The following is a 14,815-nucleotide window of genomic DNA, read 5'->3' as shown; positions in this document are numbered from 1 at the left end:
CTCATGGAAATCAGTAGCCATTTCCTATGGCCATAGAATTTTGAGACTATAAGTGCATCAGCAAATGCAGAATTCCAAGTCATCTACCTCTGCCTATTGAATGTAAAAGTATGTATAACTACATCACATCAAACTTCCAAAGTGACATGGTTGGTGCTAATTTATTTTAGAATTAATTCAATAAAAATAAATGTAAAATATTATGTAAGGAAATTAAAATGAATTAAATGATTTAAAAATAACTTGTTTTAAAAAGTAAAAAAATTATAACATCTATATGATCTGGTGCTTAGAGAGTCAGATCAGTTTGATAATAATTAATAAAAAATAAGGTGTAAATCAATTTTAACTATTTCTTTCTATTTTTCAATATGTTCTTTTTAGTATTCTTCATTTAAACAAATTAAAAACAATATATGCAGGGGATCAAAACAATACAAAAAAGGTGACCCGTAAGCACTTGGCCAAACTAAAGAGTAGCCCCCGCCAGCCCCATAGTAGCCCACCCTGGATTTAATGGTTGTGTTTTTTCATGGAAATATCATATAGTTTAGTCCTTAATGCAATGAAATTCAAGTATCAAATACTTCCTATGTGAACTTGAATTTGTTTTTCTTTAACAAAGTGACTTACCAAAAGCTCCTGAGTAAACTTTGGAGTCACAAGATGGAAGGATAAGGCCTCTTATGGATTTGTAACTGGTTAAAAAACAAAACAAAATGGACACTTGAGGAAAGTAAGCAATGGTGTCCCCAAGAATCTGGTTGGGCTGGTGCTTTTGGGCTCCCTGTGTAGGCAACTGTTTGGCCACAGTCTGAATAGATTAGATGTGGCTTTTGACTCATCTAAGATAGTCCTTATGTTCAAGAATTTTGTTTTAAGCTGTAACTCCAAGCCTTCTCTACTGAATTACCAATGCAGTGGTTAAACCATATTCCTCAAAAGTGACACCTGGGCTGCAGCACACCCAGCCCATCACCTACGTAAGTCAGCAGACCCAAAGAAATGATCCAGGTCTATCAAGCAAACCCTATAAAATGCAACATACAAGTGTGTCTGTGTAATGATTCCAAGGTCTTGATTGATTCAGTTCTCAGGCCAACTCAGACTCAAGAGTGTGTCAAAATGAACCTTGGTCACAGCTGCACCAGAAGTATTGTTTATAGATTACATGCAGATAGCAAACAAGAAGCAGCAATAAGACCCAAGGCAAAATAAGCTCACATGTTCAGCTGATCAAAGCAGTCTTTTGACACAGCCACTGTCCACCAGGGTCCCAACAATGAATGGAATGCTGCCACAAATAGATCACTTTCTTGGGCTGGGTTATGCCAATGTACCTCTGCCCAAGATGAGACCAATTATCTGATCTCTCCTGATCTTTAGAATCATAGAATCATAGAGTTGGAAGAGACCACAGGGGCCATCCAGTCCAACCCCCTGCCATGCAGGAAATCTCAATCAAAACATCCCTGACAGATGGCCATCAAGCCTCTGTTTAAAGACCTCCAGGGAAGGAGATTCTACTATGCTCCAAGGGAATGTGTTCCACTGTCAAACAGCCCTTACTGTGAGGAAGTTCCTCCTAATGTTGAGGTGGAATCTCTTTTCCTGTAGCTTTCCATTGTTCCAATTGTTTAAATGCCCTTCTTCTCTTGTTCTAGAACAGTGATTTCCAAACTTTGTTTCTCCAGGTATTTTGGATTTCAACCCACCAAAAGCCCTAGCCAGTATGACCAACAGGCAGGAATTCTGGGTGTTGAAATCCAAAACATCTGGAAGACCAAAGTTTGGGAACTACTGTGCTAGAAGGTGTGTGGGAGACTTAATCCCTCCTAACAAAGGAACAGTTTCCCAAGCATTCTGTGATGGAAATATTCTTCAGCATGAGCTGACCCTGCACATCCTGCTAGAGAAGATGCAACTACTTAACAGTGCATCACCATAGTTGTTATTCACAACAACAATGGTTACTGTGTTAAGTAACTATATTAGGCATCTCTTAAGCACATAAAACACATGCATAGGGTAAATGTGAGCACTAATTATCATTCCTTGCCAATTCTTCTGGAAATTCCAAAGCCCTACAATTGGTTATTTTGAGCCATTTTTATTAATATGAAAGGATCATGCTCTTCTTCTACACTTATTATGAAATGATCTTGCTCTTCATCTGGTAATAATTACATGCTACTGGATGGTTTTGGGCCACAAAATTATGTGAGATACTAAACCTTTTTTGAGTATTGCATCCAGAACCTTGTCCTCTATTAAAGCTCAGTCAGAGCTGGTGTGCTATTCAATTCATATGCATGTCACTAGCTCCCACTGACTATGTCCCAAGGGAATATTTAAGAAAATTCAAGCAGATTGTGAAGTTCTTCATAAGAATCTCTCTCAATAGAATGAACAGGAAGCAATAATGGCAATAGAGTTTCAGTGTAATCAAGTGCAAAGTGATGTGCATTTGGATGGGGAAGCGTTTTAACTTCACAGATACAAAAGTGGTGACAGTTCTTTCTGAAATTGTTGTGACTTTCCAAGAAAGCAGTCTTGGAGCATACTGAATGGCTCAGTGTCAATTCTGTTCTAATGAAAAACAAAGACAAAAGACACATAATATATTCTACTGTGAGTTTGCTAAGGATTATCTGGAAAAGATCTATGGCACGGTACAGACCGCCCAAATGTGGCGTACTCCTGGCAATACTAGGGTTAGGTACCGCACGGCAACTGCACGGTCCCTAACCCTAGTATGGAGTGGCATCATAACAATGGCAGAGTCCCGTGTACATGGCGCCGCCATTATGATATAAGCACCATGCAGCGTCCACATGGTGCCACACATTGCTTACGTTTTGAGTGCACCATTGGCGCACTCGTGACATCCGCCATGCAGCACAAAAAGAACCTGGTTTTTTCAGGTTCTTTTTACTCTGGAGGGAAGCCGTACAGTTTGGCAGCTGTGGCTTCCCTCCAAAGGGAATTAGGCCACTGGCAGGCTGCTCCTTTGGGGTGGTCTGTAGCGTGCCAAAATCTACAGCTATGATGCACCCATATTTTGAATGCTATGTGCCATTTTGACTACCCTTTCTCAGGATGGATATTAAAGAGCTGGAACAGATGCAAATGTTCAAAAGGTTAGAGTGGCTTTCATACAAAGAAAAGCAAAATGGGTTTCTTATAGCAGATGAAGGGGAGAATTTAATACAATTAAAATGGAACTTGTTGCCTTTAATTATAACGATTTAAATGATTCTCCAGCATATACTGAGCATAAAAGATACATCGTTGGCTGAATATAGTAAAAGACAGAGAAGGCTATCTAATTATACTAACAATTTCAGTGTCCACTGTCTTTAGTACAAAAGCAGATGTATACAATCAACAAGAAAAACAACTACAATTGTCCCTCCTGATTCATGGTCTTGACATTCATGTCCCTCGGTCTTTCGTGGATGGCAAGCTGGGAGGGACATAATGGTGTGTGTGCCTCAGGTGCGCGCACAGCACCATACATGGGAGTGTGCCTCCATTGTAATCAATGGGGCTCCAATATTGGCAATTTTTCCAATTCATGGGGGGGGATTTCCAGAACGGATCCCCTGCAAATCAAAGGTAATGATTGTATATATAATCAACAAGAAAAAAAGTCCAAATGTACCCCATCTTAGAACTATTTTTTTAAAAAAATCAATTGCTAATCAATTTATGTAATTGAAAATTCCTGCTAATGAAATCAACAAATACTGATTATTAAAACTAAAAAATAACCCCTTAATACAGCAGTTCTTATAAAGACAAGCAATGAAGTAATGCTAAGTATATTCTTTGCAAATAACAAAGAATTGTTTCAGTTTTTAGAACTATAGCACTCCCTAGTGGTAACAGCTAATTTAATATATGTAGGATGGATAATTGTCAGAGCCTTCAAATACTCCCTAAACTCCTTATACTTGCTTTTTTAAAAGTTCAGAATCATACACATATAATAACTGGAGTTAAATATCTTAGAACAATCTCTTTAGATCAATGGAGAACCTCATTCAGAGTAAAAGGTGCTAGAGCTGTCTGAGGAGGTCTATACAGCTATATTAGAAAATATTTTCCCTTGAGAATGTGCATTTCTCTTATTCCCATGTGGAATTAAGTCATGATGGTGATACACAGTACCAGAAAAAAACATGGACATTTTATTTATCTTGTTAGCCACTGTGGGCAAAAAAATACTGGAACAAATAATCCTGACCTTGGATCCAGCAGGATACTTCTTATGTTCAAAAAGAATTGCATATGAAGATCTGGGTATTGCAAGAATCCAATTGTCTTCATTCAGTACCATGTTATTTTTTGGTCTCTGAATGCTGAGAAATTTACTCAGCTTCTGTGATTTCTGCATGTGGCATGTTTCTGCAGAAGTCATGGCTATTTATGCATGTTTTGTGTAACATTATTAGTGATGAGCAATAGAAATCTTAACACTCTCTGATACCCATGGAATCTGCTATGTGTTTGTGGATGGGATGATACATTCGTTTATTTAAAATATTATATATTGACCATGTTCTTCTGGATACAGTACAGATTAATTCTGCAACAGAATTTTTGAGAGTCTTTGGGCTAAAGAGCTGGGTATAAGTACTGAATATAAATAAATAAATAAATTTTAAATAAAGGAAAATCCTAGAAATGAAACCAAAAGGAAGTACCATTAATGCTACTTCTTTAAAGTCCTATGACTGTAATCATTTGGTCCCTGGGAAGACATCAAAGAGCGTGTAGAGTATTTTGGATTTCCTCCAATAAGAGTGGGAAATGAGATCTTCTGTCTAAAGATGGGGTGTCTGACTTAAATGCTTTCCCCCCGAGCTCATATAGAAACTTCCATAGCCCTCTCCTATCTGCAGCCAGAGCTTGGTATTTCTTTAAGGTGATAGAGTTTGCCATGTGAAGATGACAAAAACAAACTGAGTGTGTTTTGGGAGGTTGAAGAAGTTTTGGACCCACAGAGTCTATCTCCCAATTCCCAATTCCTAGAAAAACCGCTGATTCAGGAGGTGGACGTAGGTGACAGGATGTCTGTCAACCCAGAAGATCGCATTGGCTCCAATGCAAGGAATGAAAGAAGCCATGCATTGACACAAATCCAATGAGGTACAGGGAAATGACTAGAAGGGACTAGCACCATGTGAACAAAGGATGTTGCCTTAGTTCGGACCAGCCAATTACAACAGCACCAATAACGACACCCCCAGTTTCCCACAGATGTCACAGAGGCTATAACAGCTTTACTGAATACAGGTTGTTCAGAAACGGGTCTTGAAATAAAGTTTTCCACTCCCCTTCTCGGAGAGACACACACACACACAGACAGGATGAGTGTATGCATGAACACATTAAAAAACTGACATGGACCAGTAACAGCCTGTTTTATTCTATTGTTCACCTACTGTGGATACTTATTGTTAGATGACTGGAAACCAACCTAATAGCAGGGATGTGAGGAAAGTACAGAAGGGAGGAATTGAGGAAGGAATTAAATACCCACATTTGTGACATCATCCATATGACATAAGAAACAACAAACTGACTGAGGAAATGTACACAGAAAAGAAACCACATCCAATCATTTTAATATTACATTTTGGACTTTTGCTGAATGAAAATAACCCTTCTGATGCTAGAAATATAGCCTCAAGTGACTGCGACAAGGTGTGTGTCAGGTGAATTTTAAATAAGAAAGATCAAAGAGCCATGCATGAACAACACCTTGAAATACAACAATTCATCCACATGTTCTGCTTCTCAGATTTTGATTTAGGTGAGTACCGTGAGAAGAATTAAATGAATCTTCTTTAACTGCAATTTAAATGTAAATAAAGAGCTTTCAGAATGCTCCTTTCTTTTTGAGATCTAAGGGCATAATAACCACCCAGGTGACATTAAACATTTCCTTGTGTCACCACAGGCAGGATTTTATGTCTTTATATTACTTTAAAACTGTGCCAAACAGTTTTTTTCCTTTGTGTGTGCCCATGCAAACATACACACGGCATCCAATGTGCCATGAAACAATTTCTGTCTCTCTTTTTCCTATTTTTTAAAGTGAGGTACATTACTCTTGAGACTGTAGCTGAGATTTATCACATTTTGGCAAAGAGTTGGTGCATCATTTATCTCATGCTGCCAGGCATATATGATGAAAATTTGGAGAACCTTGCATTACTGTACTCTACAGAAGTGGGCCAATGCTTCCTCAGAGCACCTTGTGGCCAGGCTTCAAAATAAGCTCATTGAACACTGGAACATTTGTACTCGTTCTCCGAACATTTTAACCAGTCAGAGTAATGACAGATGAGCCCTTTAAAGGAGTTCTTGAATGTGAGTTATTTATATTTGATTGTTTTATGGCCAGCATTTCCGTGTTACACAGCCTCTGGACTTCTGACCGCATAATACAATTTGTGTCCCCTGTACTTCAAATAAATACAGTAAACAGAATGGAGCTAGTGCCATATCAAGAAAATAGAGACAATCATTTACTATGTCAGGAATTCATGATTAAAAGGGCAGTCACTTTTGTAACTGCAAGAGCAGAATGTCCCCAGTTTCCCCCAAGTGACAGTTAACAGAGATCAGAGTAACTCTGTGCAAAGGCGACATATTTCTGGAACAGGGAAAAAGCCATTACTACGACTAAAGAAGCATGGAATATACACAGACTTGAATGGCAGCCCAGAAACATGTCAGATCAAAATCTAAGCTTTTCAGTAATGGTATCTCTTACTCATGCCTTCAAATGTGACAGAAATCAACATTAAGAAAACAAGTTGTCATGAACCTGGCAAAGAGGAAACCTATGTTCCACAAGAAGTAACCTTGATTTTGGTGTCAAAATTACCTTTCAAAGGGTGCGAGTGGAGATTAGAATTTATGAACTTTGCTGCTAAATCTCAGTGCATGGAACCAAATGTCACCTGGCTAAATACACAAATCAAATCAATAAATACAGATAAGTAACTACACATTGTGTTCTTACTCTTATATCAGGATCCTCCAAGCTATGTCCCAATATAATGACAACTAATTCGAAAGCAATACAAGTGAAAAGGATCTTGGTATCTCAGTACACCACAAGCTAAACATGAGTCAATAGTATGATGCAGTGGTCAAAAAAGCTGATGCATTTCTAGGCTGCATCAACAAATGTATAGTATCCCCATCAGGGAAAACAATATACTGCTACTCTGTTCTACTTAGATCAGATCTCATCTAGAATACTCTCTACAGTTCTGGACACCACATTTCAAGAAGATATTGGAAAGCTGGAACATATCCAAAGAAGGGTTACCAAGATTATTAAAGATCTGGAAACCAAGCTTAATGAGGAATGGGTTGGGACTTGGATATGTTTAGCTTGGAGAAAACTGAAAGATGACATAATATCCACCTTTAAATATCTAAAGATATGTAAAACATTTGAATGTGCTTGTTTTCTTCTGCTCTAGAGACTAGAACATGAACCAAGATTAAAAAACAAAAGAAAGAGATTGCAGTTAACCATTAGGAAGAACTTTACAGTAAGAGTTGTTTGACAGTAGGATAGACTGCCTCAGAGAGTAGTGGATTCTCCTTCTTTTGTGGTTTCTAAACAGAGGTTAGATGGCCATCTTTTGGAATATATGGCATATTGCTGCATGGCAGGTTTTTGGCTAGAAGGCACTTGTGGTCCTTCCAATGCATGATTCTATGATTATATCTCTGGTCTTAGTTGCAGCCTCCTGAGCCATTTTTCTAAACCTGCATAGCACTGTCAGCCTTGGATACATGAACACAGTGCACTTTAGCCGTGTAGAAATATTTGGTATCTAAGACCCGGTACAGACGGGCCCTGAATGACGCCCTCGTCATGTGCTGGGGTTGCCTTGGGGCAGAGCGCCCACATGCCCCACAACCCTAGCACGTGAGTAGGGCATCATTGCTGTGCAATGCTGTATAGACAGCGTGCGCAACAATGACATCACTGCTGCGCTGCATCCAAATGGAGCAGTGAAGCAGCAACACACCACCGCAGGCAGTGCAAAAAGGAGCTGCTTTTTAGTGATCCTTTTTTTTTTTTGCTGTGCAGCAAGGAAAGGCAAATCTTTCAGGCCTGTCTGTACCAGGCCTATATTAAGCAAGAGAGCCAGTTCAGTATAGTGGTTTTGAGCACTGGACTATGACTCTGGAGATCAGAGTTTGATTCCCCACTCAGTCATGGAAACCCACTGGGTGACCTTGGGTGTGTCACACACTCCCAACCCCAGAAAACCTCATGATAGGGTTGCCATAAGTTGGAAATAACTTGAAGGTGTGCAACAACAGTACATTAAGCAAAGTGCAGTGAAGCTAGTGCAGCATGAACTTGTGGCAGATAGAAGACAAATGGCTCTGGATACTCTTGTTTGGTGTGTGTATGTGTGTTTATTGTTTTAGAAAATCCACCTTAAGATATTAAAGGGCATGGGCAAAAGAAGTTGGCATATCCTCAGCTAGAAGAGCGCCTAAAAGCTGGTTCTCATGTGTGGATGTAAGCTAGCTTCTATTATTGGGGTTGGACTCTCATGGATGTTCTTTCCCAAATAAAGAAAAACAAAGAGACTAACTAAGTACTTGACAGAAGATGAAAGTGACATCTGCAATTTAGCAGGAAGCAAAAGACGTGAGTACACAGACCATAAAAAGATACAGGGAGCTTAAAACAAAGGACAGGCATTATCTGGATTCCATTCTCTCACTAATCACTTTCTATGAGCCTTGATGCCTTTTTGCCTTCAACAAGCCTCTTAAAGGTGGAGAATCTGAATAAGTCATGAAGATTGCAGGGGGAGGCAGAGGACATCTCTCACTCCTGGTGTCTAGCAGACACTGCAAAGGTGCCATGGGGAAAAAAAGAACTGGAGAGATGAAGAAACTAATATAATTACAGCGCTCTAGAAATAAAGTTTAATAATAATAATAATAATAATAATAATAATAGAAATCTAGCTCACAGAAGAAAAACCACAGAAATGGGGCTATTCCCTGTGCTTTTGCCATGAGGTGAGGTGATTATAGAGCCAGCATGGTGTAGTGGTTTGAGTGTTGGACTATGACTCTGGAGAGCAAGGTTTGATTCCTGCTCAGCCATGAAACCCACTGGCTGAGCTTGGGCAAGTCACACTCTCTCAGCCTCATGAAAAGGCAATGGCAAACCTCCTCTGAACAAACTTTGCCAAGAAAACCCCATGATAGGCTCGCTTTAGGATTGGCAGAAGTCAAAAATGAACTGAAGACACAGAACAAGAAGTGATTGTGCCTGATCACAGACATATAACAAAAAAGTCATACTACCTCTCGTGTTAAAACATCTGTTTGGGTACATCCATGTCAAGGGAATTGACAGAAAAATGAGAAAGGATTATGCCCAAGTTCATTTAATGCTAGAATCAGAAAGATCTCATTTGGGAAGGGTTGTTCTAGGTAAAAATGAACTTAAATGGAAAATGGAGCCAGAATGTTCTGCTCCATTCGAGCAAAGAGCAGGACAAGGCATGGGGCTGGCACTTAACTGGCAGTTGGCAACAGAAGTGACAGCTGGTTGTTGGGGTAGGCAGCAGCTGGAACTGTATACATGGGAATTACAGGCTCAATAAATGTAACTGCTGTCAGATCCTCTTTGGGGCTTTAACTATTCATAATTGTGTTAGTTTTCCTTACAAAAGGAATGAAGCTCATGACCTGAGTATATGAATATGAATAATGTATATTATGTAGCATTAATGTTGCAAATGCAAGTTTTGATCCTGCAAACACTTAAGAGCATGCTGGAACCTACTTCTGTAAGCAGCACAACATTTGGGAAAGGGAGTTCTTCTAGGCAAATTATTAATTTTTCAATACATAACATCCTGACATTTACAAATTCATGAATCCATGTTAGGTGTGATCTTGATATATATATATATATATATATATATATATATATACACACACACACATATATACAGGTTTTGTTCTACTGAAACAAATACAAGAATATTCACTAATTGATGAGCTTAGTAGTCCCACACTGGGGGCAGAATCCCTTCCCTGATTCACTCTGCAGCACTAAAACCTCAACATCACCTATTCAGGATCCAGTGAACAAGTTTTTACTTCTGCACTTTAAGAAGTTTATCACATGGGGGGAAGTGGTAGTTTAAATGAAGTTTAACCTGTCAAAACCAGGCAGTTGAGATTAAAACATGATTAAAACGTGATTAACCTTTTCATATACAGGAGCCATTATCCCAGGAATAACCAGGGAGTAACCAAGTGGTTAAGATACTGACTCTGATGATTGCAAGATCAGCAGTCTGGCAGTTCGAGGCCAAGGCACCATGTGATGGCGTGAGCTCCCATCACTAGTCCCAGCTTCTGCCAACCTAGCACTTCAAAAGCATGCAAATGCAAGTAGATAAATAGGTACCATTTCTCAATGGGAAGGTAGCAGCATTCTGTGCAGTCATGCTGGCCACATGATCACAGAGTAATGTCACAATGCTGGCTCTTTGGCTTAGTAACAGAGATGAGCACCGCCCTATGGTCAGACACAACTTGACAACCTTGTCAACGGGGAATACCTTTACCTTTAACAAGGCAATGAACAGCAAAAAAACATTCACAGGAAAATCCAGTGGATTATTTTTTGCTGTTTATTGCCTGGTTATTCACAGGATAATGTCACTTTAATTGTTTTTCACCGCAATGTCATCTAAAAACCAACAGCACAATTGCTCGATTATCACAGGATATTCCAATTCCTACTTCCAGTTGTCCCTGTGTCATAAATTCCTAAGAAAGATGACTCTGTCCACTAGTGCATTCATGCTTTAGGAGAAGACTATAAACTGCCCTTGGTCTGAAGTGTCTCCTCATCTGAATTGCTGGCCTTCCTCTGGGGCCTTGCATTTTCGTTTCAACCACCTATATGGCTTAGTTCCAGATTATCTGAAAGGCCGTATCTTCCTACAGGAGCCTGCCCAAGTCTTACATTCTTTGTGAGGGCTTTCTCTCTATCTTACCATCTTCCCAGGTTTAGCTGGTGACAATGTGAGAGAAAACCTTCTTGGTGTCTGCTCCCAAGCTTTTGAACTCCCTCCAGAGGTTCAGTCTGCTCCCCTTTTCACTGGCAGGCAATGTGTTTCTTGTTTAAATGGGCATTCAGCCTTGGCTGACCAAGGTAGAGTGATATGCAATTTGTTGAGGTAGAAGACAGTAAGAAAGGGAAAGACCACATTACAGGTGGATAGATTTAATCAAGAAAGCCATGGTTCTGGATCTGCAAGACAGAGGGTGACTTGGAAGTCTATCATTCATAGTCTCTCATTCATAACTCAGAGTTGACCTGATGGCAGTTAACAACAACAACAACAACAAAAATATCTATTTTAAGAGTTTTAATTATATTCATTTTTTTAATGTTTTAAAAGTGGAGTTTTAAAGTAGTGCTTTTTAAACTTTTGCACTTCATACATTTGAGATGTTCTGTTTTAATATATTGTAAGCCCCTTCAAGTCCCATTTGGGAGAAGAGCAAGATATAAACCTTGCAAAATATAAATCAAATAAATGAAAATATACATTTCCTTTTGTTCATAACTGCTGTTACAGGTGAGGCGAATTTTAGCTGGCAACTCCTCAGTCTGTGCACATCCTATTAAAAGGGGTCTATAACCTGATAAAACCTATAGATCATAGAATATAGAGCCTAAGATTCATGACAGTGTCTGCTCATTTTCTGTCTTGCAATAAAAGAAAGGGAAATGTTTGTTTACATTTCAAGTCTGGAAAGAATGCCACATGTACCTTTAAAGAATATTTAAAAAAACCACAAGTGTCGACAGTTGACCATGATGGCCCATTCCTAGTAATCCTTGATATGCCAACCTAAAGGTCTGATTCTGGTAAGGCTAGAAGATATGTGCTTAGATTTAATCAATGCAGTTAAGAATTGCTTTAGGTTTAGCCCTTTATATAACAGATGAAACTGTATTCTTTCATGGATAATTGTTCGAATATTAAGATGAAAGTACAGATGAACACGACAGCTATATGACTTAATATAAAATGCCTTACATTTAATGTTATGAAATATAACAAAGCTGAATTACTCAGATATTGCTTCACCTGTGTTGCTCCCTGAGGGGGATGGATATGTGTATGTACAGGTTTCCCCTGCCTTTTGATGACTCACTCATCTGAGGCTTGCAAATTACAGACAAGCTCCATTAATTCAACAGGGGGGAGGGAGTTGCTTTTTTTGTCAGTTCTTGTCTATGAAGCTAGCTTGGGAAGGCTCACACACATATGCACACATGGTCCCAAGGCTTGCCTATGGAAAAAGCAGACCCTTCTTGAATTAATGGAATTTGTCTGTGCAATTTTCAAGCATTCAAAGTGCAGGCTCATGTCATTACTTCTTCCTATGGAAACTTCCTATGGAGGCTAGCTTTGGACTGCTCACTTGAATTCACACTGCTTGCAAAGTGAGCTGAGACTGAGCAAGAAATAAAGGTGCAAAACTAACTACAGAGGCTTGACACCTTGTTGCTTCTCTCTGGTCCCTGTACAGACAGGCTAAAATAAAGCTGCGGAGGTATGCTGTTTAAATGATGCATGCGTCTTAATATTTCGGAAGCTGCACCAAAGCCACATTCCAGCCCTTAGGACTGAAGCATGGCTTTGGCATGGCTTCCAGACTCTTAGGACACATGCATCATTTAAACAGCATACCTCCAAAGTGACCCAAAGCAGCTTTATTTTGGCCTGCCTGTATGGGCCCGAAAAGTTTGCTTTTCAGGCAGTGCATGCACACCTGCAAGCTCTCCAAAATGAGCCTCGATTGCAGTGTACAGTATATAGTAATACAATGAGATCAAGACATTAGAGATAAGCCTTTTTAAATTTTATTTTGCTTGTGTGTGTGTGTGTACAGCATGATATTTATTTCATTCAGAAGTGATGTATAATATTATTTATGAGTTGTAGTTTTTTTGGCAACCAAAATGCATTTGCAAGGTCAAAAACAAACAAACCCTGGGTTCCACTTTTCAACAGATTCCACTTTCTGACAGTGCTCTGATCCTTAACCATCACATAAGCAGGGGCTTCCTGTAGAACTATATACATATAATAAATATATAATAATAAATATTAATAAATATAATATTATAATAAATATTTATAATAAATAATATAGTATCAAAGGGTGTGTGCCTTCTCATATAAATTTCTTGGAACTCCAAAAGTTGAAAATATTAAGTGGACTGTTAATGTTAAGCCAATCTGTCTGGTCTAACTGTTATCATACACTGAGTGGTCAGAAGCTGATAAAAGTGACTCTAGGCAGAACCCAGAATTAGTTGACAAATGGCAAGGACTTTCAGTCTCTCAGTCTAAGAGATGAGGTACTAAATGCTTGCTTCAGTATTTAGGAGCTGAACTGGAAAGCTAAAAAAGCTGCAGACAGCATGAGTAAAAATGGTGGGACAGTTTCTCATGCTGTGGCTACATCAACATTAGGCCGCTGTGATACACTATCCATGGAGACAGACTGCTATTGCCTAATATCTAGATTAGATTTTTGTAATGCACTCTTTATGGGTGTAGGTTATATTACTGTATAACATTCAGATTATCTTAATGTACTCTTTAGTACATCTGGAATGTAATAAGAAGAGAATCAATTGGGTACATCATGTGGCACATGTTTTTATTAAGCCCACTGGCTTCCAGTTTGCTTATGATAAGGTCATGGTCACTCTCTCACTTACTCTGAATATTACTTGGTCTTTCAAACTGAATGCTAAAAAATTACAAATTATTTTTTTTTAAGTATTTTCATTTTTGTGCGTAATGTCAGCATGGTAACAGTTTGAGTGTTGGACTAGGATCTAGGAGACCCAGGTTCAAATTCTCACTTGCCATGGAAACCAACAGGGTGACCTGGGGCAAATCCCATTCTCTCAGGTTTAGAAGAAGGCAATGGCAAATGTCCTCTGAATAAACCTTGACAAGAAAACCCTGTAAGACGGTCATCATAAGTCAGAGACACACAATTAACAAGAACTAGTGTCATTATAGTGGCCATCTTAAGGTATTTTGTATATTTTGTAACATATACACAACACATGACAATTAAGGGGATAGACATGAAATTGCATGCACTGCTGCTGCCCTCAATGTCCTCAAGTGAGCCTGTCCCTTCCTCTGGTAACAGAAGAGAGGCTAAACAGTAGTTAGAAAACCTGACAAAATAGGGTTCCCGAACGTCTGGTGTTTTATTAGAATCACAGAGTTGGAAGAGACCACAGGGGCCAGACAGTCCAACCTCCTTCTGCCATGCAGGAACTCTCAATCAAAGCATCCCTGACAGATGGCCATCCAGCCTCTGTTTAAAGACTTCTAGGGAAGGAGATTCCACTACACTCCGAGGGAGTTTGTTCCACTGTCGAACAGCCCTTACTGTCAGGATGTTCCTCCTAATGTTGAGGTGGAATCTCTTTTCCTGCAGCTTGCATCCATTGTTCCTGGTCCTGTTCTCTGGAGCAGCAGAAAACAAGCTTGCTCCCTCCTCAATGTGGCACCCCTTTAAGTATTTAAACAGGGCTATCATATCACCCCCTAATCTTCTCTTCTTCAGGCTAAACATACCCAGCTTCCTAAAGCGTTCCTCATAGGGCATGGATTCCAGACCCTTCACCATTTTAGTAGCCCTCCTTTGGACATGCTCCAGTTTCTCAACATCCTTTTTA

Source organism: Sceloporus undulatus, chromosome 5, assembly GCF_019175285.1.
Source record: "Sceloporus undulatus isolate JIND9_A2432 ecotype Alabama chromosome 5, SceUnd_v1.1, whole genome shotgun sequence".
Lineage (NCBI taxonomy): Eukaryota > Metazoa > Chordata > Lepidosauria > Squamata > Phrynosomatidae > Sceloporus > Sceloporus undulatus.
The sequence above is the reverse complement of the archived record's forward strand: the minus strand, read 5'-3'. Positions refer to the sequence as shown.